Genomic DNA, 25,311 nt, shown 5'->3' with positions numbered 1-25,311 from the left:
AGTGTTTCAACGGAAACGGTGGAAATTTTTTGATAAACGATTAGCTTAACGTTAAGGTGCATCCCTGAGCCACAATGATTGATTCGTTTATGTAGATCAGGGCTATTCAAAACTGAAAGTGCACCTGGTATAGTGAGAGCGCAATCGTCGCGATGATCGTGCGGATGAATTGATTTTTCATTTAGTCGCTTACTAGCAAGCAACGAGCTAACAACAAGCATAAGTATCGCGCATAATTCTTCAGGAATATTTTGATACCGATCAGCCAATACCCATCACCGATGTTGCTACGCCAAGTGCCAAGCGACGACTAAAGCGCCAAATACACGACACGAACATTCCCGTTATGTCATGTTTCTGCGACCTTTTCTCTCGTGTATGGTGGTGCTTGCCAGTTCGCGCAAATGTTCGCCAAAAATCAAAATATTTTAATTTCTGGCGAACATTTGCGCGAACTGTTCGTGCGTGTATGGCAAAATAGCTCACAATCGTAGTAATTTCTGAACGGAACAGACGTGCGCGGAAAAGTAAAATGGACAATAAAAAATTTCTGAGTCAATTTATTGAAACGTATTAATCTTTGCCATCATTGCGGCAAGTAAAAAGCAAAGATTATTGTAATAGAATTAAAAAGAATAATGATTATGCGACTTTAATCGAAAAATTAAAAGAAGTAGATCCTGATGCCACAAAGGATACAGTTATAAAAAAATAAGTAGTTTGCGGGCGCAATACCGGCGTGAATCAAAAAAAAAAAGAGAGATAGTTTGAAGTCTGGTGCTGGTGCTGAGGATGAATATGTTGGTCGAATGTTGCCTTGCTCATACGAACGTAATTTTTAAAATCATTTTGTGACGTGAATTTCAGTTCTTTAATAAGCTCACTTTGTCCAAGAACTGCTCGTTTTTTAAACCATTCTTTGCACCAAATTCTTTTTTTGCGATCTTCTCTCTTTTTTTACGCTTAATTGCCACAGCGAGCAATATTGCTGCAGCACAATTGTTGTCCGTATTCATCGTTGTCTGAAAGAGAACTAATGTTCGGCCAAAAGTTCGTATGGTGTATGACCAAAGCTGCGAACAAGATTGCGGAATGTTCGCGGAAATGTTCGTGTCGTGTATTTGGCGCTTAACACAATTAACGAAGACAGAGCGTATCATATGCGTGTGAATTGAGAGGGCACAATTCAGGGTTGGGTTTTTCGATACAATTGTACTTTTTTGATACAATTTGACTCAAAAAAGTACTGCAGTACTACGCTGCCATTTTTGGTACAATTTTGCCTATAGCTAATATTCTAATTTAAGTAATGTATTTTGACGGGAATAAGTTTTTTACAAAAAGGAGAGAAAGTTTTTTCAAATATACATTCATAAAGATGTTTATTTAATAAATTAGTTTTTTATTACTAAAACTAGTTTTTTATTACTAGTTCTCATGGCTGAGATACCCAGGTACCACTAGTAGTTCTCACGTATGAACTGCCTTGCGGTACCCGGTACCCACCCATGCGAACTAAGAAGAAAAATTATTCATGAACAGGACGGTTAAGCACGTATTTTTTTTTGTACTAAAAAGTAAAAAAAAGTAAATGAGTAATAGTGCAATATATGTAAATCCATACACAAAAAAATTCACGAAAAAAGTACGATTTTCGAGTGGATTTAGTACAATTCATGAAATGTCATTTCCCAACCCTGGCACAATTGTGCTATGAAATGAATAGCCCTGATGTAGATACATAATGACTGATCTATGGATGTGCATGCAAGGCGCTGCTTAGCATCGGCTTAGAGATGGCAGCACCCCTTAGTTTTGCTAATATTCGTAACAATATGTACGCGCGTGAGAACCTATACTTGTTAGCATTAAAAAATAGTTTTCGACTACAATAAAATATTTTATTTACAATAAAAGGTAAAATAGAATATGCTCGAATATCTCAGTCCATGGTCCACTTCCCAAAAAAAACTTCACAGGAACACTTTGAATAAAATCGGCGGAGTGGTTTCGGAGTCCAAACGACTTAAATTTTGAGGATATTTCGATATTCACAGTTTATATTTTATGATGATTTTTCCCTAAGAATTGGATTACCGTACCATAAACTAATGTGTGTACCGATTGGTATATCAAGAAGCATTCAGATGATCGATTAACATGTCGACTGATATGACCCTGATTCATAGAGTGAGTAGCATACCAAAGAGTATGGTGGTCTTACAAAAACTAACTGGTATGCTAATACTGAGCAGTATGTAACTGGTATGATGCTAATGCAGCGACTGGGAATTGATATTTTATAGGACATAGGCGTGTTGAAATGCCAGTTGCTAATACAGGAAAAAGAGAGTACTCGAACTAGTTGGGATTTTTGGCAGACTAGTATTCATCTGGTATACAGCTAGTATGTTTGAATGCCTTATACGCCTGATATAAAAGGTTTTTATACAGAAACTGTTACTGAAAATAAGACCTTACGTAAGCCTTATTTTATATGGGCTATAAGCCCATGTTAGCGTGTTCCGCCTACCACACCGAAGCTCTTGGGTTCACCCCCCGGGCAAAGCAACATCAAAATTGGAAACAAGGTTTTCAATTCGTAGAAAATTTTTCTAAGCGGTGTTGCGCCTCAGCAGTGTCTGACAAGCACTCCGAGTGTATTTCTGCCACGAAAAGCTCTCTGTGAAAACTCCGTTCGGAGTCGGCATAAAAAACAAGTAGGTCCCGTCTCGCGAATTTGTAGGAAAAATTAAAAAAAAAGAGCACGACGCAAATTGGAAAAGAAGCTCGGCCGAAAATCTCTTCGGAGGTTGTCGCACCTTACATTTATTTTACAAGCCTTATACATAACGTTATCTTTCAGATTAACCTTATGCCTGATGACATACATTGGTATAGAAAAATAATCAATTAAGGGCTGCTGCCATACGCCTTTTCGCCATATGAATAAAGCCTTACTAAGGTTAAAATTTTTTGCTGAGAATATATTTTAGTACACATGTGCATGCCCATATTTACAGGCGATAAGCGTGGGATTAGTTGGTATTTTTTTGCAAATCGTTTTTCGAATAGAAATTCGAAAAATAAGGAAGGAAAGGAAGTCGAATAATTTTATTCGAATAAACGAACAAAAAGTTCCAATAAATATTATTTGGACTGTTTGAAAAGAATAATATTAATCGTTTAAATCGGGAAAAGCAGGACCGTTTGAAGTGGTCATAAGGTTAATTGACGATATGTCCGTTGGTCTTATGTCACCACGCGGAACAACTCTATGGTTTAAAACAAACAAAAAAATTGCATAAATAATGCCAATAAGATATAAAATTCCTACTGCAAGTGTGATAAAAATTTGTTTCGTCCATAGTCCATTCAAGCGAATCGGATCGCGCTCTTCTTCTCTTAAGGTCTCTCCACAAGTTCCCAATTTGATTTTGAGGAAAAGTTTCATTAACCTATTATTTTGACCAAAGAAATTTTTTTATTTTGGCACCATTTTTATACTCAGCATGCTTTTCACACAGAGTATATTAACTTTGATTGGATAACGGTTGGTTGTACAGGTATAAAAAAAATTTGATTGAGCCATGTCCGTCCGTTAACACGATAACTTGAGTAAATTTTGATCTTGATGCAATTTGGTGTGTAGGTTCCTGGGCACTCATCTCAGATCACTTTTTAAAATGAACGAAATTGGACTATAACCACGCCCACTTTTTCGATATTGAAAATTTCGAAAAACCGAAAAAGTGCGATAATTCATTACCAAAGACGGACAAAGCGATGAAACTTGGTAGGTGAGTTGAACTTATGACGCAGAATAGAAAATTAGTAAAATTTTTGACAACGGGCGTGGCACCGCCCACTTTTAAAAGAAGGTAATTTAAAAGTTTTGCAAGCGGTAATTTGGCAGTCGTTGAAGATATCATGACGAAATTTGGTAGGAACGTTACTGCTATTACTATATGTGTGCTAAATAAAAATTAGAAAAATCGGATGACGAACACGCCCACTTAAAAAAAAATTTTTTTAAGTCAAATTTTAACAAAACATTTAATATCTTTACAGTATATAAGTAAATTATGTCAAAATTCAACCCAAGTAATGATATGCTGCAACGAAATACAAAAATTAAAGAAAATGTCAAAATGGGAGTGGCTCCACCCTTTTTCATTTAATTTGTCTAGAATACTTTTAATGCCATAAGTCGAACAAGAATTTACCAATCCTTGTGAAATTTGGTAGGGCATAGATTCAATGACGTTAACTGTTTTCTGTGAAAATGGGGGAAATCGGTTGAAGCCACGCCCAGTTTTTATACACAGTCGTCCGTCTGTCCTTCCGCATGGCCGTTAACACAATAACTTGAGCAAAGATCGACATATCTTTACTGAACTTAGTTCAGGTACTTATCTGAACTCACTTTATCTTGGTATAAAAAATGAACGAAATCCGACTATGACCACGCCCACTTTTTCGATATCGAAAATTACGAAAAATGAAAAAAATGCCATAATTCTATACCAAATACGAAAAAAGGGATGAAACATGGTGATGGGATTGGTTTTTTGACGCAAAAAATATAACTTTAGAAAAAACTTTGTAACATTGTGAGACCTACCATATTAAGTAGAAGAAATGGAAAAAGTTCGGCAAGGCGAAATCAAAAGCCCTTGGAATCTTGGCAGGAATACTGTTCGTGGTATTACCTATATAACTAAATTAGCGGTACCCGACAGCTGATGTTCTGGGTCACCCTGGTCCACATTTTGGTCGATATCTCGAAAACACCTTCACATATACAACAAAGGGCCACTCCCTTTTAAGACCCTCATTAATACCTTTAATTTGATACCCATATCGTACAAACACATTATAGAGTCACCCCTGTTCCACCTTTATGGCGATGTCCCGAAAAGACGTCCACCTATAGAACTATGGCCCACTCCCTTTTAAAATACTCTTTAATACCTTCCATTTGATACCCATGTCATACAAACACATTCCAGGATTACCCTAGGTTAATTTTCCTACATGGTTATTTTCCCTTATTTTGTCTCCAAAGCTCTCAGCTGAGTATGTATTGTTCGGTTACACCCGAACTTAGCCTTCCTTACTTGTTTTTTTTAATTAATAAACTATAAAAATTTCTATTCATATCTTTTTTTACAATATGCTTTAAAGTTATATTTTTCAAACATCTTTATAGTTTTGCAACAGCTATAGCAAATGGACAGCTAAGAAACAAAAAACTCCTCTCCCCAAATTTGCATATGATGGACTTAGGAAAGATTGATATGTTTCGACTCATATGGTGTCGTGAATAATTTTATACCAAAAAAGGACCCCATCAAAATTTAACACAATTAAAAAAAAAATCTGTCATCGGCACGGAAAAAATTTAAACTTTAATTTTTAAAATCGCTTTTTAACAATTATTTTTATTTTTCTAATTCAAAGTTCGATTCGAGCTCAAGGCCAGAACAATAATTTTTTCTAATGATAAATTTTGTTATTTTTTTTAATTTTTCTAAATTTGAAAAATTGTATTTTTATTTTTGGAATAGTAAGTAGAAAATTTTTCAGACGACCTGCCATAGCTGCGCAGATAGATCCATTTCGAAGGCTGCTTAGCCTTCATCATCAGTACGCTTTAGGCACGCTGCGCTAACCATTTAGCTGTATTAAAACAATAATTATCATTAGAAAACAAATTATTGTTCTTGCCTTGAGCTCGAATCGAACCTTGAATCATTTGTCAATAGGCCGATAAAACAAAAACAATTGTTAATTATTTTTCTAGTTTTTGTTCGCTTGTACCCGGCTTTCATAAATTTTTTTGTTTTGTTTAGGAGATATTTACAACACCGACAGAGCGTTTATATTCCGTCGCTGATACTCAGCGCTGTTGGAATCTGTAAATGCAAGTCCCTGGCTGCACAATAATTTGGATAGAGGCTTTTATTGTAAATCACATTTTTTAAAAAAGTATTCAAAATTTATACAAATTTTTAAACTTTCCGAAACTGGAATTTGTAGATTGATTACTTTTTTTATAATAATTTTTTATTTTTTGCACGCAAAATTTTTCCCATCTCTGACCATTCAACCATTAACCATTGAACCGCAAATTTTATAGCAATTGTTGTTATTTATTATTCAGCTATTGGATTTAGCTATTATTTATTATTGTTGTTGTAATTAAAAATTTACACTTGCGCTTTTAATTGGCCTTATATTGTGGCGCTAAAGTGAAATTTTACGTCCGCCGCATAGCCGTGGGTAATACAAAGATGTTGCGGATAGGCCAACCAAACAAAATTTGAATGCATATTTCTGTGTAAATTTTTTGCTTTTGCCTTTTACTGTAAATGACACATGCAAAATTAATGATTGTGATGCTTTATTTAGCTGAAATGAAGCTGCAGATTTATTTTATGAAATCCGCAGATTTTATTCTAGTTGTTGTTGCTGTAGAGATAAGGACACTCCCCGAAGTCCTTGGGGAGTGTTATTTATGTTGATAGTCCTTTGCGGGATGCAGATCCGGTACGTTCCGGTTATAAGCGCGACCATTTCAGGAATGATTTAGTATGACCACATGAAACCTTCAAAGCCATACAGCCCTCTCACCCCCTACATCCATGAGGAACTCGGGGTCGCTAGAGCCTCGGCTGTTAAAGTAACAGGATTCGCTACGGGTAGGTGAGATCGAAAATTGGGTTTAATATTTTGCACTGGCAACATCTTGAAAGGGTTGCACTACACAACTTGAATCAATTTGGTATTTTAGTCGCCTTTTACGACAGGCAAACCTGCCTCCCTAACCTGCTGGGGTTTGAAATGAATAAAGAATCGACAAACGTCCAACCACGGGAAATATTTCCAAACAACCAACAAAGATGAAAATCTATAAAAAATCTATTTCATTCTAGTGTAGTAACTGGCTACCGCACATGATAAAAAAACGATCAAGAAAAAATTCAGCATACATTTATTGTGTGAAGAATAGTAGCAGCCAAGTAATTTTGACAGTGCCTTTATCGGTCTGTTCTCTATGTCGCGCGTGTCTTCCATACAAGATACGAAAGTCGAGACTCACGAAAGCATTACAAGAAAATTTTCTAAAATCAATATATTCGAATTAAAAATACACTTAAGTTAAAGAGAATACACTAAACAAAATAAAAAAGTCATAAATACAGTTACTGTTATGCCTGATATTTAATCGAATGTGTACTTACAGGACAGTTGCTCAAGAAATAATTAGACGCACACATATTTATTCGCGAAACCAGAACTCTGCTGTGTATATTTGCTAAAAAAGCTTTAGAGAAAGGTAACAGAATCTTTCTACGTACTTCCATAATATTGTCAATACAGAGTGCGAGGACGCACCCATTTCGTTGATCATGACATTGCATTTGAAATCAATTATAAATGTGCTTTCAAGTGTTTCCAAGACCAGAGGCCGGAACGCGTACACGATTGTTGTAAAATGAATTAAATTTTTTGTACTCAGCGTGCTTTGCACACAGAGTATATTAACTTTGATTGGATAACGGTTGGTTGTATTGGTATAAAGGAATCGAGATAGATATAGACTTCCATATATCAAAATCATCAGTATCGAAAAAAAAAATTAGATTGAGACATATTGAGTAAATATTGAGATATCTTCACTAAATTTGATACACGAGCTTATCTGGACCCAGAATTGATTGGTATTGAAAATCAGCGAAATGGGATGATAACCACGCCCACGTTTTATATATATAACATTTTGGAAAACACATAAAACCTGATTATTTAGTAAATAATACACCTAGAATGTTGAAATTTTACATGTGAAATGATACTGAGACTCTTGATAAAAATTTAAAAACAATTTTTTTAAATGGGCGTGACACCGCCCACTTGTGATAAAATCAATTTTACAAATATTAATAATCATAAATCAAAAATCGTTAAACCTATCGTAACAAAATTCGGCAGAGAGGTTGCCTTTACTATAAGGAATGCTTTCAAGAAAAATTAACGAAATCGGTTAAGGGCCACGCCTACTTTTATATAAAAGATTTTTAAAAGAGCCATATCTTTGCAAAAAAGAGCTTTATATCAATGGTATTTCATTTCCCAAAGGGATTTATAACAATTAATAGGAAAAAATTCAAATTTAAAAAAATGGGCGTGGCACCGCCCCTTTTATAACTCGAAGAAATACACAAATTTTCGCTAGAAAAAATGGGCGAGATCGGTTAAAGACCACGCCCACTTTTATATAAAAGATATTTAAAAGGGGCGTAGACGGAAATAATAAGCTATATCTTAGCGAAAAAGAGCTTTATATCAATAGAATTTTACTTTCTAAATTGAATTATAACATCAAATTGGAAAAAAAAAATTTTTGAAAATGGGTGTGGCACCGCCCCTTTTATGACTAAGCAATATTCTATATTTCGGGAGCCATATCTCGAAAAAATATTAACATATCGTAATGAAATTGTGTACACATATTTTCCTTATAGCAGAAAATATATCTAGTAAAAATGGACGGGATCGGTTAAAGACCACGCCCACTTTTATATAAAACAAGTTTAAAAGGGTCGTAGACTAGAATAATAAGCTATAACTTAGCAAAAAATAATTTTGAATCAATGATATTTCGCTTATCAAGTTTTATTGTAAGAGGAAATGGAGAGACATTTTGTTTAAACGAGCGCACGGTGGGGTATTTGATCAATCTAGCTGGCCAAAAGTCGATTTTTCAAAATGTTCCAATTTTTTTAAATGTACTCCTTGGCGTTCCTAGATGTCCACTGAATAGTATACATACTCCAAAACCCATCTGCAATGTCAACGGAGCTAACCGCGCACATCTAAAGTTGTATAAAAAATGTATGCAGTTTGATGTATTTTTGGATTAAAAAGCAATATACCCTTCTAACCTAAATACTTGTTCACTTGTTTAGCCTTAATCAAATCTGGTTACACTTCGTTTAGGACAGGTAAATGTGTTTTTAATTCTTATGTTAGATTGTTTATACCGCATGTTTTAACTGAGTTATTCTACGTGTAATACTACTCCTTTTCAATATTAAATTTTTTAAAAACCTTGCAAACAGAAAGATATATATTTTTTTCATTTCATATCATGTCAGCAATTTTTTGGCAATACATAAGCTTATGTTTGTTTAAAAGTTTAATAACAAAAACGGCTGCGCATGCCTGCGTTTTTTTGAGTGGTGATCAATTTTGTATGGGACTGATACCCATATTGGCCAAAGGTGGCAACCATGTGAAAACATCCTCAGTGGCAACACCTAGGTGAAAAGATTTAAAATGTAATACTATAGCGATGTACCAAATTTGATTCAAATTGGTTAAGCCTTTTCCGAGATGGTGGTGGATAGACAAAGAAATATATAAAAGGAGGTGAGGGTACAACCTTAAGTGGCAACCCTACTTAAAAGTGTCAATAGAAATGCGGAGCAAAATACCTTTCGTTTGATATCCATATTGATATAGATATCTCATGTAATGCCAAAAAATGACATCGGGTCCCTCCGAAACCGGGGCACGATCCATAGTAATTCTGCGCGGAAGACCGGGAATTTACTGTCAAATATTTCCTTTCATAACAATGAAGTGAGACAACCACTTTTTAAACAGAAATAACTGCTGTTTTAGTTTTGGCCATATAGATTGAGCAAATACCCCACAGTGGAGCGGTGTCACGTGTTATGTAGAAAAGTAATTTATCTGAAATGAAATGTAAAATTGAAGCTCACGCTGAGTATATAATGTTCGGTTACACCCGAACTTAGCCTTCCTTACTTGTTTAAACAGAAAATATATCACTTACCGACATAATTGGCTGATGGGAATATTAATGATTAGACTAATAACTGATAAGCGATGCCAAAACACATATGCAACTGCTTTTGTATCTTTTTATGCCCAGCTGTACACCCACAATGCATTACAACTTCAGTTGCGTAAAAGTGGGTTGTAATGGAATAAAAACATCAAAAGGCGTCGAAAATAATTTCAATTGAGACAGCTTGAGCACACAAATTTTTATTATTTATCAAATTTGTTACACAGATTTTTTTAGACCCATGAATTATGAATTCCTACGATGGTTTTTCTATTCTTCAATTGCCATACCTTCCTTGTCAAATAAGGCTGACAGGGAGAATGGCTGCCACGAATGACCAGAGAACGGAAGAAAGGTTTGTTTTTCGTTCGCGGTAAATAAATTTAATCGCCATTAAAATTATCTATTTCTGTTTCAAACCAACTTTTCTTTTAAATGTGTCTATATAAAATCATCATCGCTTGTAAAATCTAGCTAATATTGAAAACATGAGCATCCAAACAAGCAAACATTTTAAAATAAATAAATATTTTGTAATTGATATTAGAGAAAAATTGTAAGTTTACAAACGGCGATGGTTACTAGGACATGTTTCTGAATTTCACTTCTTCATCAGCTAGCTTTTCGGGAGCTGAGCGTTGAACTCGAGTCTCCAACATTCATATCAGTGCAAGCCTTTTAGCTGCTACGCCATATGAATGTTCCGTTGTTCGCTGTACAATTGGTCTCTAAGAGTTGCCTTTTTTGTTTATATTCCTTTTGATCACCATGTAGGCACATACACTCTGTATGTAGTTTATTCCTAATGGTGTGGATATGATTTTTAGGCGTGCTTTTGAAAGCTTAGTAACATTTGTTCGGATTTTTACAGTATTTGTTTTTAATACTTCCGCTGTTACTATTATATCAATATGATCATATGTATTTAATTAGCGAGCTTTGCTCATATTGCTTTATACAATGGTTTTTGTAATTGATATTAGAGAAAAATTGTAAGTTTACAAACGGCGATGGTTACTAGGACATGTTTCTGAATTTCACTTTTTCTCTAATATCAATTACAAAAACCATTGTATAAAGCAATATGAGCAAAGCTCGCTAATTAAATACATATGATCATATTGATATAATAGTAACAGCGGAAGTATTAAAAACAAATACTGTAAAAATCCGAACAAATGTTACTAAGCTTTCATAAATAAATATTGCAATATACCAGTCGTTTAAAAAAATTTTGAAAAATGCAAATAGTTTAAGAGATCGAAAAGCGAATTAACAGCTGTTTGGGGCTATTAACTATTGTGAACGTTTTTTCAAACATTTGCCACTTGTAGGAGTTCACAATTTTTCAAATCTAAAATTTTGGAAAATACAAAAATGGGATAAATCATTAAGGAATACAAACTTCTTCTTATCGAATGATGGTTTGCTGAGTAATAACCCCGACATATGGATTCTATGTCATTTTGAAATCCTAGCAGACCCTTTAGCAAAGCGAATCTATACAAGGTGATGGCAAAACGAATTCAACCAGTTCGCCGTGCAGAAGAATGTCTAGTCAAAAGAAAATTCCCATTGGCTTCGATTAACTGACATATTGCTGTACAAGGCGTTGTATTGGAAATAATCAAGAAGAAGCAATCAGCTGTTGGGATAACAATACCTGATACTGAATTCGCCTTGCCCTTTAGAGAAATGTAAATAAATTAGGGGGACTCATGTAACCGTATAAATGCCTTATAAAGTGTGTAAACGTATAAATTTATCTAGTGCGTAAACGAGCTGTCAAATTGTGTATGAAAAATCATTTACACAATTTGTATAAATTTACGCGCACATTTCATTGTGTAAACGCGGTAAACTCAAAGGAATGCAACCTTGCAGACATTACAACAGGCATTTTTATCAGAAATCTCCAACATCAGCAAGTAAAGGCGTTTTAGTTTTGATTTTTCACTTAATCTTGGCATTTTTTAATTTGTATAACAATCAAAAAAATTTCGTTTGGCAATAATACAGCTGATAAACAATAAAGTTTATCCAGAGTATTACTAGGTGCGTTCATATAACCGCGTGTGTAAATTGATATAATTTTACACCTTATAAGTTTATATGCTTTCATGAGTCCCCCTATTACGTTATACCAAAGAGGATAAATAAAATAAGAGCCGTCACTCGTTATTTTTTAGGCATTTACTCGATGTATACTGAGAGGTAGTCGCTACTTTTTTTCTGGGCGAGATGTTTACAAATGTCTTCTATACATTTTCGTGGGGTATTTGTGTTTATTTTTCCGACTGTATTTAACTAACTTATTTAATTCTCTTTCCAAAAATCACAGTTGCAAAAGGGGCCTACACGGCATGTATAAATGCGAGACAATTAAAAATATCCCTCTCAGAAAACATTCGGCATCAATTTTTTCAATTTCCAGCGAAATACTCGCCACAAAATAGCAAGTGACGGCTCTTATTGTATTTATCCTCTTTGGTTATACATCATAACTTGCAACGAACCTGCGCACTTTAGTAATGCATAAAACGCATTTTTTCACAACGGCAGCAGCTAAAATTTAAGTTCAAATTGATTTGCTGTCATGATAATACCCCAAACGAAGTGGATATTTAATTTCATTGTAACTTTTTAGCAAGCGAACGATAGGCTTTGGAGTAGTGTGAATCCTGATAAACTTATGTACCTCAGCAAATAGATTTATCTACCTTAGAAAAAAAAAATTTTAATTCTTACAAGCCTTTTATCACAATTTGTCCTAATATCATGGCGTGCTTTTCGCTTACTTTTTCAAAAATTTGGACCGACCATAAGAAAGTAATAAGCGTTTACTTGAATATTAGCCGTGTTTTTTAACACGCGTATATCCGTTTAGGCTTAAACTTTATATTGACTGCTAAGAGACAAACTATAAATACACCTCTGAAATTGCTGCGCATAAATTTTGTCCTACTAAATTTCAATACGCATTATACTCAGATGTAACTGAAATATGTGTCTTTGTTTCACCCTGTACACTAATTCTATGTATTATATGTGTGTCCACAATTCATCGCAACTGATTCAGCTATATGTTATACCAGGCATGCTTAACGAACGAAACGATATCATTTCGTTACGAAATGACTTCGTTTCGTTTATTAACGTTAAGAACGCCAAATTAACGTTAATTTGACGATCTTAACGTTAATAAACGAAACGAAGTGACTTCGTTTCGTTTGTTAACGTTGATTATCGTAACGAAATGATATCGTTTCGTTCGTTAAGCATGCCTGTGTTATACCCTATGGCCATCAGAGCGTTGCGTCTCCGCTTTTCGGTACACCCTGTTGCTGTAGCTAGTTGTTTTACCACAGCCGCTAGATGGGTCTCCTAAGCATTATCTAAGCGAAGATAGGCGTTTTTTAACACGCGCAAACGAAACGTATACGCGCGTGTTAAAAAACACGGCTATTATTGGCTAACGAAACCAGATCAGCTCATATTTTAACAATTTGCTTGATAAAGAAAAAGAAGCTGCTCATACAGTACACTGGTTAACAAATTCGTTTGCTGAAATTCGAATTAAAGTAATTTTTTCGGTCCCTGGGCTTTTTTGACGCTTGAGTACTCAGAACGGTGACCAGTCCAGCGTGAAAGTGAAACGTTCAAGTGTTATTTATGTAATTTCGAAGACAATGATTATACATACATATATTACACATTGAAAATGTACACTAACGCTGGTATGTATGTACATCGTCAAACAAAACAATATTTCTTTTAATTGTAAGTAGTATTGGAGGAACGGTCACTACTTCCGCCAGAAGCAATTTTTATTTGTAGGGGTTAAGGTTAGGTGTGGTTTCTAGTAAAGGTGTACCAGTTTCTCAGTTTTATTTTGGGAAGCATGGAAGGGAGAGATGCTTTATGGCACCTGGAAGTAGTTACTTAATGCCTACTATTAATAATGATACAATACGTCACATATATAGCGGATATGCAAGCAACTGAGTAAGCTATGCTTATTCCAATGGTCAAATAGGCAACATATCAGTTAACGCATCCGTCATCTTTGCTAATTTTCTACTTTTTATGTACGTCAGCCATGTACACATGTTGCACATCATGCCCCCATTTATAGTACGCGTCTATGAAAAATATTTGTACAAATCTAAATATTGGTATTAATTAACAAATAAATTAAATATTACTATTTTGATGTGAGAACTAAATTTGCTAAGTAAAAGTATTCTGTATTCAGTCAGTCGTAATATGTTCTTTTTTACACCACGGCCCTGATGTCAGTTGAAAGCGCCATACGTTACAATGCAGACGACTTGCATCTACTCGAACTTTTAGTGTGCTATGTGTCCTATGTGGCTACTTTCAATTTAGAGGCCGTAAAACCATTCTCTCGTTTCATATACAGTACGTTTCTTACATCTATATATGTATATATAAAAATCAAATTCTGTGTGTGTGTGTGTGTTCGCTATGGAAATGTATTTCCTGCACTTTAATCATCACCAAATTTTGGATCTAGGTTCCTTCAACACGAAGGTTTTAGGCTAAACATAATTTCGATACATAAAAGGGGTGTGGCACCTCCCATACAAATGGAATCTTTGGTACTGCATAGCTCTGAAGGTATTCAGTAAGGAGTTATATGAGGTCAATCCCTAACACCACCAAGAAAATGTGGAATTGGGAAAAAGGGGCGTGGTACCTTCCATACAAATGGAACATATCATACTGCATATCTCTGGATATAGTAATGGTAGGATAATGAAACTTGGTAAGGAGCTATATGCCGTTAAGTCTTAACACCTCCAGTAAAATGTGGAATTGGGGGAAAAAAGAGGCGTGGAACCTTCCCTAAAAATGTGTCAGAACTACGGATGCCGTACAAACTAAGGTTATTTTAACACCTAAAGTTTAACTACATTGTTGAGTTTGGCTGTTATTCCTTTTGGACCTTTAGTAATCTGCCACCGTTAAAAAAATTTGTTAGCTTCAATCTATCTACATCTAATATATAAAATTCGTCTGTCACGGTGTTAGAGGCTTAACTCCTCCGAAACGGCTGAACCGATTCTCATGAAATTGTGTGAGCATATTGGGTAGGTCTGAGAATCGGCCAAATGCTACATTTTTTTCGCAACGTGCCTAGGGTCTTGAGATCAAAACGTGGACCCGGGTATACCTAGAATGTGTTTATACAGTATGGATATCAAATGAAAGCTGTTGATGAGTGCTATCGTACAGGATAATTTTCATACAACTGGGGGCTAGGGTCTCGAGATATAGCCCAAAACGTGGACCCGGGTACCCCTAGAATGTGCTTATACAATATGGATATCAAATGAAAGCTGTTGATGAGTGCTATAGTACAGGATAATTTTCATACAACTGGGGGCTAGGGTCTGGAGATATAGCCCAAAACGTGACCCGGGTACCCCTAGAATGTGTTTATACAATATGGATATCAAATGAAAGCTGTTGATGAGTGCTTTAGTACAGGATAATTTTCATACAACTGGGGGCTAGGGTCTGGAGATATAGCCCAAAACGTGGACCCGGGTACCCCTATAATGTGTTTATACAATATGGATATTAATTGAAAGCTGTTGATGAGTGCTATAGTACCGGATAATTTTTATACAACTGGGAGGCTAGGGTCTCAAGATATAGCCCAAAACGTGGACCCGGGTACCCCTAGAATGTGTTTATTGAAAGCTGTTGATGAGTGCTATAGTACCGGATAATTTTCATACAACTGGGAGGCTAGGGTCTCGAGATATAGCCCAAAACGTGGACCCGGGTACCCCTATAATGTGTTTATATAATATGGATATTAATTGAAAGCTGTTGATGAGTGCTATAGTACCGGATAATTTTTATACAACTGGGAGGCTAGGGTCTCAAGATATAGCCCAAAACGTGGACCCGGGTACCCCTATAATGTGTTTATACAATATGGATATCAAATGAAAGTTGTTGATGAGTGCTATAGTACCGGATAATTGTCATACAACTGGGGGCTAGGGTTTCGAGATATAGCCCAAAACGTGGACCCGGGTACCCCTATAATGTGTTTATATAATATGGATATTAATTGAAAGCTGTTGATGAGTGCTATAGTACCGGATAATTTTCATACAACTGGGAGGCTAGGGTCTCGAGATATAGCCCAAAACGTGGACCAGGGTACCCCTAGAATGTGTTTATACAATATGGATATCAAATGAAAGCTATTGATGAGTGCTATAGTACCGGATAATTTTCATACAACTGGGGGCTAGGGTTTCGAGATATAGCCCAAAACGTGGACCCGGGTACCCCTAGAATGTGTTTATATAATATGGATATTAATTGAAAGCTGTTGATGAGTGCTATAGTACCGGATAATTTGTATACAACTGGGAGGCTAGGGTCTCAAGATATAGCCCAAAACGTGGACCCGGGTACCCCTAGAATGTGTTTATACAATATGGATATCAAATGAAAGTTGTTGATGAGTGCTATAGTACCGGATAATTTTCATACAACTGGGGGCTAGGGTCTCGAGATATAGCCCAAAACGTGGACCCGGGTACGCCTATAATGTGTTTATACAATATGGATATTAATTGAAAGCTGTTGATGAGTGCTATGGTACAGGATAATTTTCATACAACTGGGGGCTAGGGTCTCGAGATATAGCCCAAAACGTGGACCCGGGTACGCCTATAATGTGTTTATACAATATGGATATCAAATGAAAGCTGTTGATGAGTGCTATAGTACCGGATAATTTTCATATAACTGGGAGGCTAGGATCTCGAGATATAGCCCAAAACGTGGACCCGGATACATTATGGGTATCAGATTGAAGCTGTTGATGTATGCTTTAGTACAGAGTAAGTTTTACACCGCTGAGTGACTATGGTCTCGAGATATAGGCAAAAACATGGACCCGGATACCCCTAGAATGTGTGTGTATTATGGATATCAAGTGAAAACTGTTGCTGAGAGCTCTAAGGTGCATTGTGATATTCGATTTAGTCGCATCAACCTGGCAAAACTACACTTACCTATTTACATACGTCCTATTCGATTTGCCTGAAATTTCGTATATAAATTTGCCTATATTACTATTTACGATGCTTTTTTCCGGGAAGTATACTAGAGACGGACTGGGACTGGGACTAGGACTAGGACTGGGGCTGAGACTGATACTCGGAGTGGGACTGGGACTGAGACTCGGAATGAGACTGGAACAAAACACATACCACCCTCTGGGACTGGCAATAAGAGATGAAGAAGAAGGAGAAAAACTTGAGAGAAGAGAAAAGAGAGAAGGAGACTGAGAAAGAGATAGAATGAGACGAAGATGGTGATGAAGGGAAAAAGACGGAGGGAGGAGTGAATAAAAAGATTAGGAAAAAGTGTAGAGGGGTAGGGCAGAGTTAGACGGAAAAAGCTTATTAAAATGTATGCAGATAGGACAAATTTAGGGCAGAACAACGTCTGCCGGGTCTGCTAGTCTTCTATAAAAATCAAATTCTGTGTGTGTGTTCCCTATGGAAACGTATTTCCCAAACTTCAATCATCACAAAATTTTCGCTATAGGTTCATTCGATCAAGACGAAGGTTTTTCATATTTCAGATTTTAGAATTTAAAATTAATTTTTTTTGGCTATGCGCACGAGCAATCTTAGCTCCCAAAAATGATCATGTTAACAAAATCAATGACCGCATTCAAAACCAAATTCCTGGTGAAGCAACGAAATATAAATCGATCGACACATTTACAGATGAAGATCAAATTGTGAATTATGCATTTTATTATTATTATGAAATATACCTGGAATGCCTGCGCATATATTAACTTTGAAAATTGTCTCACCAATCATGCTTCTTCGGAATTTAGACCCACCAAAATTGTTCAATGGAACCAGACTTTGCGTTAAGAAATTAATGCCGAATGTAATCGAAGCAACAATCATCAGCGGTAAAAGCAAAGGTGAAGATGTGTTCATACCACGGATCCCAATGATTCCTACAGATTTTCCATTAAATTTTAAGCACTTACAGTTTCCTGTACGCCTTGTTTTTGCAATTACAATGAACAAAGCACAAGGACAATCGCTTACTGTTGCAGGCTTAAATTTAGAGAGTTCGTGCTTTTCCCAATGCCAGCTATATGTTGCTTGCTGTAGAGTTGGAACGCCAAGAAATTAGTTTATCTTTGCATCGAACGAAAAACCCAAAAATATTGTGTACCCACATGCATTACAATAAGATACAATAATAAAATGTTTTAAACGAAAATTTCACCAAATATGCGTACAAAATTCAGTTCAATTTAGAGAACAATAAACTAAATTATCAACAAACAAAACAGAAAAAATAACGCAACATTCATTCGATCTCGGGCGTTACAACGTATGCCGGGTAAAGCTAGTTTTATATAATGACTGTATCCTGTCTTTCATTTTCTTTGGTAATATTTTAAACAAAAATGGTCGGAAATAAGTCGCTCCTGTTAACTTGCTGCTTTGCCAACTTTGAATCTGTTTTCATGATCTCTCTGCAAGCCCGCATTTTCGTACTGTTATGTGTAGTGACAAGTAATATACTTACCAAGACACATTTTAGCTTCGGGAATAAGTACCGATAAAATTTACCAGCGCCTTTTCTCGACATTGCCTTAGTTTGTACGTTAGCCAAAGGTTAAAAAAAATACAAGGTGCGATATACATCCGAGGAGATTTAGGCCGAGCTTTTCTTCCTATTTGCGTCGTGCTAATTCTACCTTTCATGAAAATGAAATCATATATTAAGTTTGGCACGAATCTCAAAATTGTAAGCCCCTAAAGGATAAGAGATATACCCACTATTAGGCATACCAAAATGGTCAGGATTACAAGCTGAGTAGATTAAGCCATGTCCGTCTGTCTCTTTGAACGCAAACTAGCCCCTCAATTTTTGAGATGTATTGATGAAATTCGCATATTTGGTTGTCAGATTGGGTATATTTGGTTGCCAGATTAATCGTTTGTCAGAACCGACGGAATCGGACCACTATATAATATATAACTCATACAACTATCTGTTCAGATAAGAGGTATTACGTAATTTCTTCCCAATTAGAAGCTTGACCTTTCACAGGATGCTTACATATAAGCCATAGATTGTTGTCTTAAAAAATTTTTAAGATGGGTCATGATATTTTATATAACCTATACAACCGATTGTCCAGCTAAGAGTATTTACGCAGTTTCTTCTATTTCGTATTACCTAGAAGCATGAAGTTTCACAGGGTGGGTAAATATAAGGCATCTTTTGTTCTGACAATTTGTCAAGATCGGTTATATATAATATATATATACCAACTGATTTTTCAGACAAGAAGGCGGCGCGATATACCTCCGAAGAAAATTTAGGCCGAGCTTCGCTTCTAATATACGTCGTGCACCTTTCTAATTTTTCCTTTGCGGGACGGGACCTACATATTTTACGTCCACTCCGAACGGCATTGCAATGAGTATTCACTGAGAAGCTTTTCATGGCGGAAGTACACTCGAAGTGTTTGCAGATCACTGTCGAGAGGCGACCCAGCTTAGACAAATTTTTTTCTAATTGAAAAAACTTGTTCCTGAATTTCTGACGCTCGTTGCCCGAGAGTTGAACCCAGGATCTTCGGTGTGGTTGACGGAGCACGCTACCATCACACAACGGCGGCCGCCATACATTGTTGTCTGAAAAAATTTTCGAGATCACTCATGTATATGATATATGTTCCCGATATGATATATGTTCGCCATTTCTTAGTCATTTTAACAGCCAGAAGCTTAAAACCTGACTTCGTGCTTATATATAAGGCATGCATTGTTGTTAAAAAAAAAAAAATCGTTACGATAGGTCGTACACATGATATAGTACACCCCATACGCTGGCTAGGCCATGTTATGCGAATGAAAGATAATGCTCCGCCTAAGAAAGTATTTTAATCGAAACCCGTCTATAGAAGCCGAAAAAGAGTGCGGCTCCCACTCCGCTGGAGGACCAGGTGGAAAACGATTTACATTCCCGCGACTGGTGGGCCTTGTTGAACGGCCACAATCGTTTAATCGGTTAAGGGCCAATTAAGTAAGTAAGTAATATCCCATATAACAGATGGTTCACATTTAATGAATTTTTCAGACTTAATCAGATAATTGCTCAGCTCTATTCATGAAAGGTATGAGACCGTGGAGTCCTTACTTGTTTTTCGGGACGATCCCGTTAGAAATTTTTTTCTAATTTAAAATATTTTTTTCTAAAGATTTGGATAATGCTTTTCCCGTGCTTTGAACCCAAGACCTGCGGCGTGGAAGACCACAGGAAAGAAAATTGGAAGTTTTACGCCTTGGAGTATGCAACAATTATGCATGCTTTATTTATTTGCATTTTCTGTACAAACTAATACAAAACTTTTATTGGAGAATGATTAAAAATATGTTGCATATGTGAAGGGTCAAATTGTTTGTTGAAATTTGCGAAAAAAAGTTGTAAGCCACAAACATGCGTCACGTCCTTATCCTCAAGTAATACTAGAAGGCTTAATGCAACCTCAACAAGTCCACACGCTCAATTAGCTGTTAAATGCTTAGACCAAAAGTTTGTGGTTTGAGGGGTTAAACGTTTGCCGCATACTGATGTATTTACGTATATGTAATTAACTAAGCCCCAATCGATTAAATATGTATATAAAGAATCGTGGTGATAATTGAACATTCCCAACAAAAATTGCATTAGCGGCTGTAAACAATACCGAATACTGGGGTTATTCCTTATAGATATCCTTTTAATAAGGTAAATAAAGTACTCATACACCTTATAATAACGCCGTATTTAAAGCTTATTTACGCTATAACCCGTATCCATAAGGAAAATAAAAATAAGCAGGTCTGTATATGAAATTCTGACGTACATACATATTTAGTACGATATTCAAAACTACCTCAAAATAAACCGTCCGTGTATGAAAATTTATGTTTATACTCAGTTGAGCAGAGCTCACAGAGTATATTAAGTTTGATTGGATAACGGTTGGTTGTACATATATAAAGGAATCGAGATAGATATAGACTTCCATATATCAAAATAATCAGGATCGAAAAAAAATTTGATTGAGCCATGTCCGTCCGTCCGTCCGTCCGTTAACACGATAACTTGAGTAAATTTTGAGGTAACTTGATGAAATTTGGTACGTAGGTCCCTAAGCACTCATCTCAGATCGCTATTTAAAATGAACGATATCGGACTATAACCACGCCCACTTTTTCGATATCGAAAATTTCGTAAAACCGAAAAAGTGCGATAATTCATTACCAAAGACAGATAAAGCGACGAAACTTGGTAGATGAGTTGAATTTATGACGCAGAATAGAAAATTAGTAAAATTTTGGACAATGGGCGTGGCACCGCCCACTTTTAAAAGAAGGTAATTTATAAATTTTGCAAGCTGTAATTTGTCAGTCGTTGAAGATATCATGATGAAATTTGGCAGGGACGTTACTCCTATTACTATATGTACGCCTAATAAAAATTAGCAAAATCGGAGAAGGACCACGCCCACTTTTAAACAAACATTTTTTTTAAAGTAAAATTTTAACAAAAAATTTAATATCTTTACAGTATATAAGTAAATTATGTCAACATTCAACTCCAGTAATGACATGGTGCAACAAAATACAAAAATAAAAGAAAATTTCAAAATGGGCGTGGCTCCGCCCTTTTTCATTTAATTTGTCTAGGATACTTTTTACTTTTACAATACTTTTTAAATTTGGTAGGGGCATAGATTTTATGATGTTAACTGTTTTCTGTGAAAACGGGTGAAATCGGTTGATGCCACGCCCAGTTTTTATACACAGTCGTCCGTCTGTCCTTCCGCATGGCCGTTAACACGATAACTTGAGTAAATTTTGAGGTAACTTAATGAAATTTGGTATGTAGGTTCCTGAGCACTCATCTCAGATCACTATTTAAAATGAACAATATCGGACTATAACCACGCCCACTTTTTCGATATCGAAAATTTCGTAAAACCGAAAAAGTGCGATAATTCATTACCAAAGACAGATAAAGCGACGAAACTTGGTAGATGAGTTGAATTTATGACGCAGAATAGAAAATTAGTAAAATTTTGGACAATGGGCGTGGCACCGCCCACTTTTAAAAGAAGATAATTAAAAAAAAAAAATTGGATTGGTTTATTGACACGAAATATAACTTTAGAAAAAACTTTATAAAATGGTTGTGACACCTACCATATTAAGTAGAAGAAAATGAAAAAGTTCCGCAGGGCGAAATAAAAAACCCTTAAAATCTTGGCAGGTATTACATATATAAATAAATTAGCGGTATCCAACAGACGATGTTCTGTGTCACCCTGGTCCACAGTTTGGTCGCGATCTGGAAAACACCTTCACATATACAACTACCACCACTCCCTTTTAAAACTCTCATTAATACCTTTAATTTGATACCCATATCGTACAAACACATTATAGAGTCACCCTGGTCCACCTTTATGGCGATATTTCTAAACGGCGTCCACCTATAGAACTAAGGCCCACTCCCTTTTAAAATACTCATTAACACCTTTCTTTTGATACCCATATTGTACAAACAAATTCTAGGGTCACCCCTGGTCCACCTTTATGGGGATGTCTCGAAATGGCGTCCACCTATGGAACTAAGGATTACTCCCTTTTAAAATACTCATTAACACCTTTCTTTTGATACCCATATTGTACAAACAAATTCTAGGCTCACCCCTGGTCCACCTTTATGGCGGTATCTCGAAACGGCGTCCACCTATGGAACTAAGGATTACTCCCTTTTAAAATATTCATTAACACCTTTCATTTGATACCCATATCGTACAAACGCATTCTAGAGTCAACCCTGATCCACCTTTATGGCTATATCCCTAAATGGCGTCCACCTATAGAACTATGGCCCACTCCCTCATAAAATACTCTTTAACACCTTTCATTTGATACCCATATCGTACAAACGCATTCTAGAGTCACCCTGGTCCACCTTAATGGCGATATCTCGAAAAGGCGACCACCTATACAACAACCACCACTCCCTTTTAAAACCCTCATTAATACCTTTAATTTGATACCCGTATCGTACAAACACATTCTAGAGTCACCCGTGGTCCACCTTTATGGCGATATTTCGAAACGGCGTCCACCTATAGAACTAAGGCCCACTCCCTTTTAAAATACTCATTAACACCATTCGTTTGATGCCCATATTGTACAAACAAATTCTAGGGTCACCCCTGGTCCACCTTTGTGGCGATATCTCGAAACGGCGTCCACCTATGGAACTAAGGATTACTCCCTTTTAAAATACTCATTAACACCTTTCTTTTGATACCCATATTGTACAAACAAATTCTAGGGTCACCCCTGGTCCACCTTTATGGCGATATCTCGAAACTGCGTCCACCTATGGAACTAAGGATAACTCCCTTTTAAAATACTCATTAACACCTTTCATTTGATACCCATATCGTACAAACGCATTCTAGAGTCACCCCTGGTCCACCTTTATGGCGATATCTCGAAAAGGCGACCACCTATACAACTACCACCTCTCCCTTTTAAAACCCTCATTAATACCTTTAATTTGATACCCATATCGTACAAACAAATTCTAGGGTCACACCTGGTCCACCTTTATGGCGATATCTCGAAACGGTGTCCACCTCTGGAACTAAGCATCACTCCCTTTTCAAATACTCATTAACACCTTTCTTTTGATACCCATATTGTACAAACAAATTCTAGGGTCACCCCTGGTCCACCTTTATGGCGATATCTCGAAACGGCGTCCACCTATGGAACTAAGGATTACTCCCTTTTAAATACTCATTAACATCTTTCGTTTGATACCCATATTTTACAAACGCATTCTAGGGTCACACCTGGTCCACCTTTATGGCGATATCTCGAAACAGCGTCAACCTGTGGAACTAAGCATCACTCCCTTTTAAAATACTCATTAACACCTTTCTTTTGATACCAATATTGTACAAACAAATTCTAGGGTCACACCGGGTCCACCTTTGTGGCGATATCTCGAAACGGCGTCTACCTGTGGAACTAAGGATTACTCCCTTTTAAAATATTCATTAACACCTTTCATTTGATACCCATATCGTACAAACGCATTCTAGAGTCGCCCCTGGTCCACCTTTATGGCGATATCTCGAAAAGGCGACCACCTATACAACTACCACCACTCCCTTTTAAAACCCTCCTTAATACCTTTAATTTGATACCCATATCGTACAAACAAATTCTAGGGTCACCCCTGGTCCACCTTTATGGCGATATCTCGAAACGGCGTCCACCTATGGAACTAAGGATTACTCCCTTTTAAAATACTCGTTAACACCTTTCTTTTGATACACATATTGTACAAACAAATTCTAGGGTCACCCCTGGTCCACCTTTATGGCGGTATCTCGAAACGGCGTCCACCTATGGAACTAAGGATTACTCCCTTTTAAAATACTCATTAACACCTTTCATTTGATACCCATATCGTACAAACGCATTCTAGAGTCAACCTGATCCACCTTTATGGCTATATCCCTAAATGGCGTCCACCTATAGAACTATGGCCCACTCCCTCATAAAATACTCTTTAATGCCTTTCATTTGATACACATGTCATACAAACACATTCCAGGGTTTCCCTCGGTTCATTTTCCTACATGGTTATTTTCCCTTATGTTGTCACCATAGCTCTCAACTGAGTATGTAATGTTCGGTTACACCCGAACTTAACCTTCCTTACTTGTTTTACTCTATTTTTCACAGGGCCTAACAATGTTTGTACTTATGAGACACAATAGTTAGGTATTTCTCCTCTGGAGTAATTCTAGTTAAAATTCGTAAGTTTTAATGGAAGTAATAATTTTATTTAAAAAAAAATACTTAGCCACAATTGCACTATTTTATAGATAAACTTAAATAGAATACATGATGAATAAAACCCAACCGCAGTCAATAAATTTCCCTAATATTTTTAGAGAAAAATCGGCTATGAGTTTTTTTGGAATGCGAAAACTAAATTTCCTTTTTATTTAATACATATCTCCTTTTTGTTGTTCCAAGAACCCACAAAGAACAAACGATATCCAGGAAATTTTATCTAGGAAATGAAATTTACTGAGAACATTTTCACGGCAGATTTACACTTTCTGGCTAGTTGAACTACTGCCGCGGAGTGACCCAGTTTAGAAAGCCTTTCAAATTTAATGGCAATCTATACTTAAATACAATTTTGAAAACGATGATTATTAAGATGAATAAGGGAATATAAATCTAGGCCGTGTTTTATTACAAGGCCTAGGCTAGCCTGAGCCCATGACAAGG

At 36.2% G+C, this 25,311-nt stretch overlaps 1 protein-coding gene across 7 annotated transcripts in view; it reads left to right on the top strand.

The window, feature by feature from the left end:
• The window catches only part of pigs (pickled eggs), a 618,878-nt gene that overhangs the window by 183,010 nt on the left and 410,557 nt on the right, over positions 1 to 25,311 (top strand). The window lies entirely within an intron of this gene.

This window comes from Eurosta solidaginis, chromosome 4 (assembly GCF_040869045.1).
Source record: "Eurosta solidaginis isolate ZX-2024a chromosome 4, ASM4086904v1, whole genome shotgun sequence".
NCBI lineage: Eukaryota > Metazoa > Arthropoda > Insecta > Diptera > Tephritidae > Eurosta > Eurosta solidaginis.
Note: the sequence above shows the minus strand (reverse complement) of the source record. Positions and strands in the feature narration are given on the sequence as shown.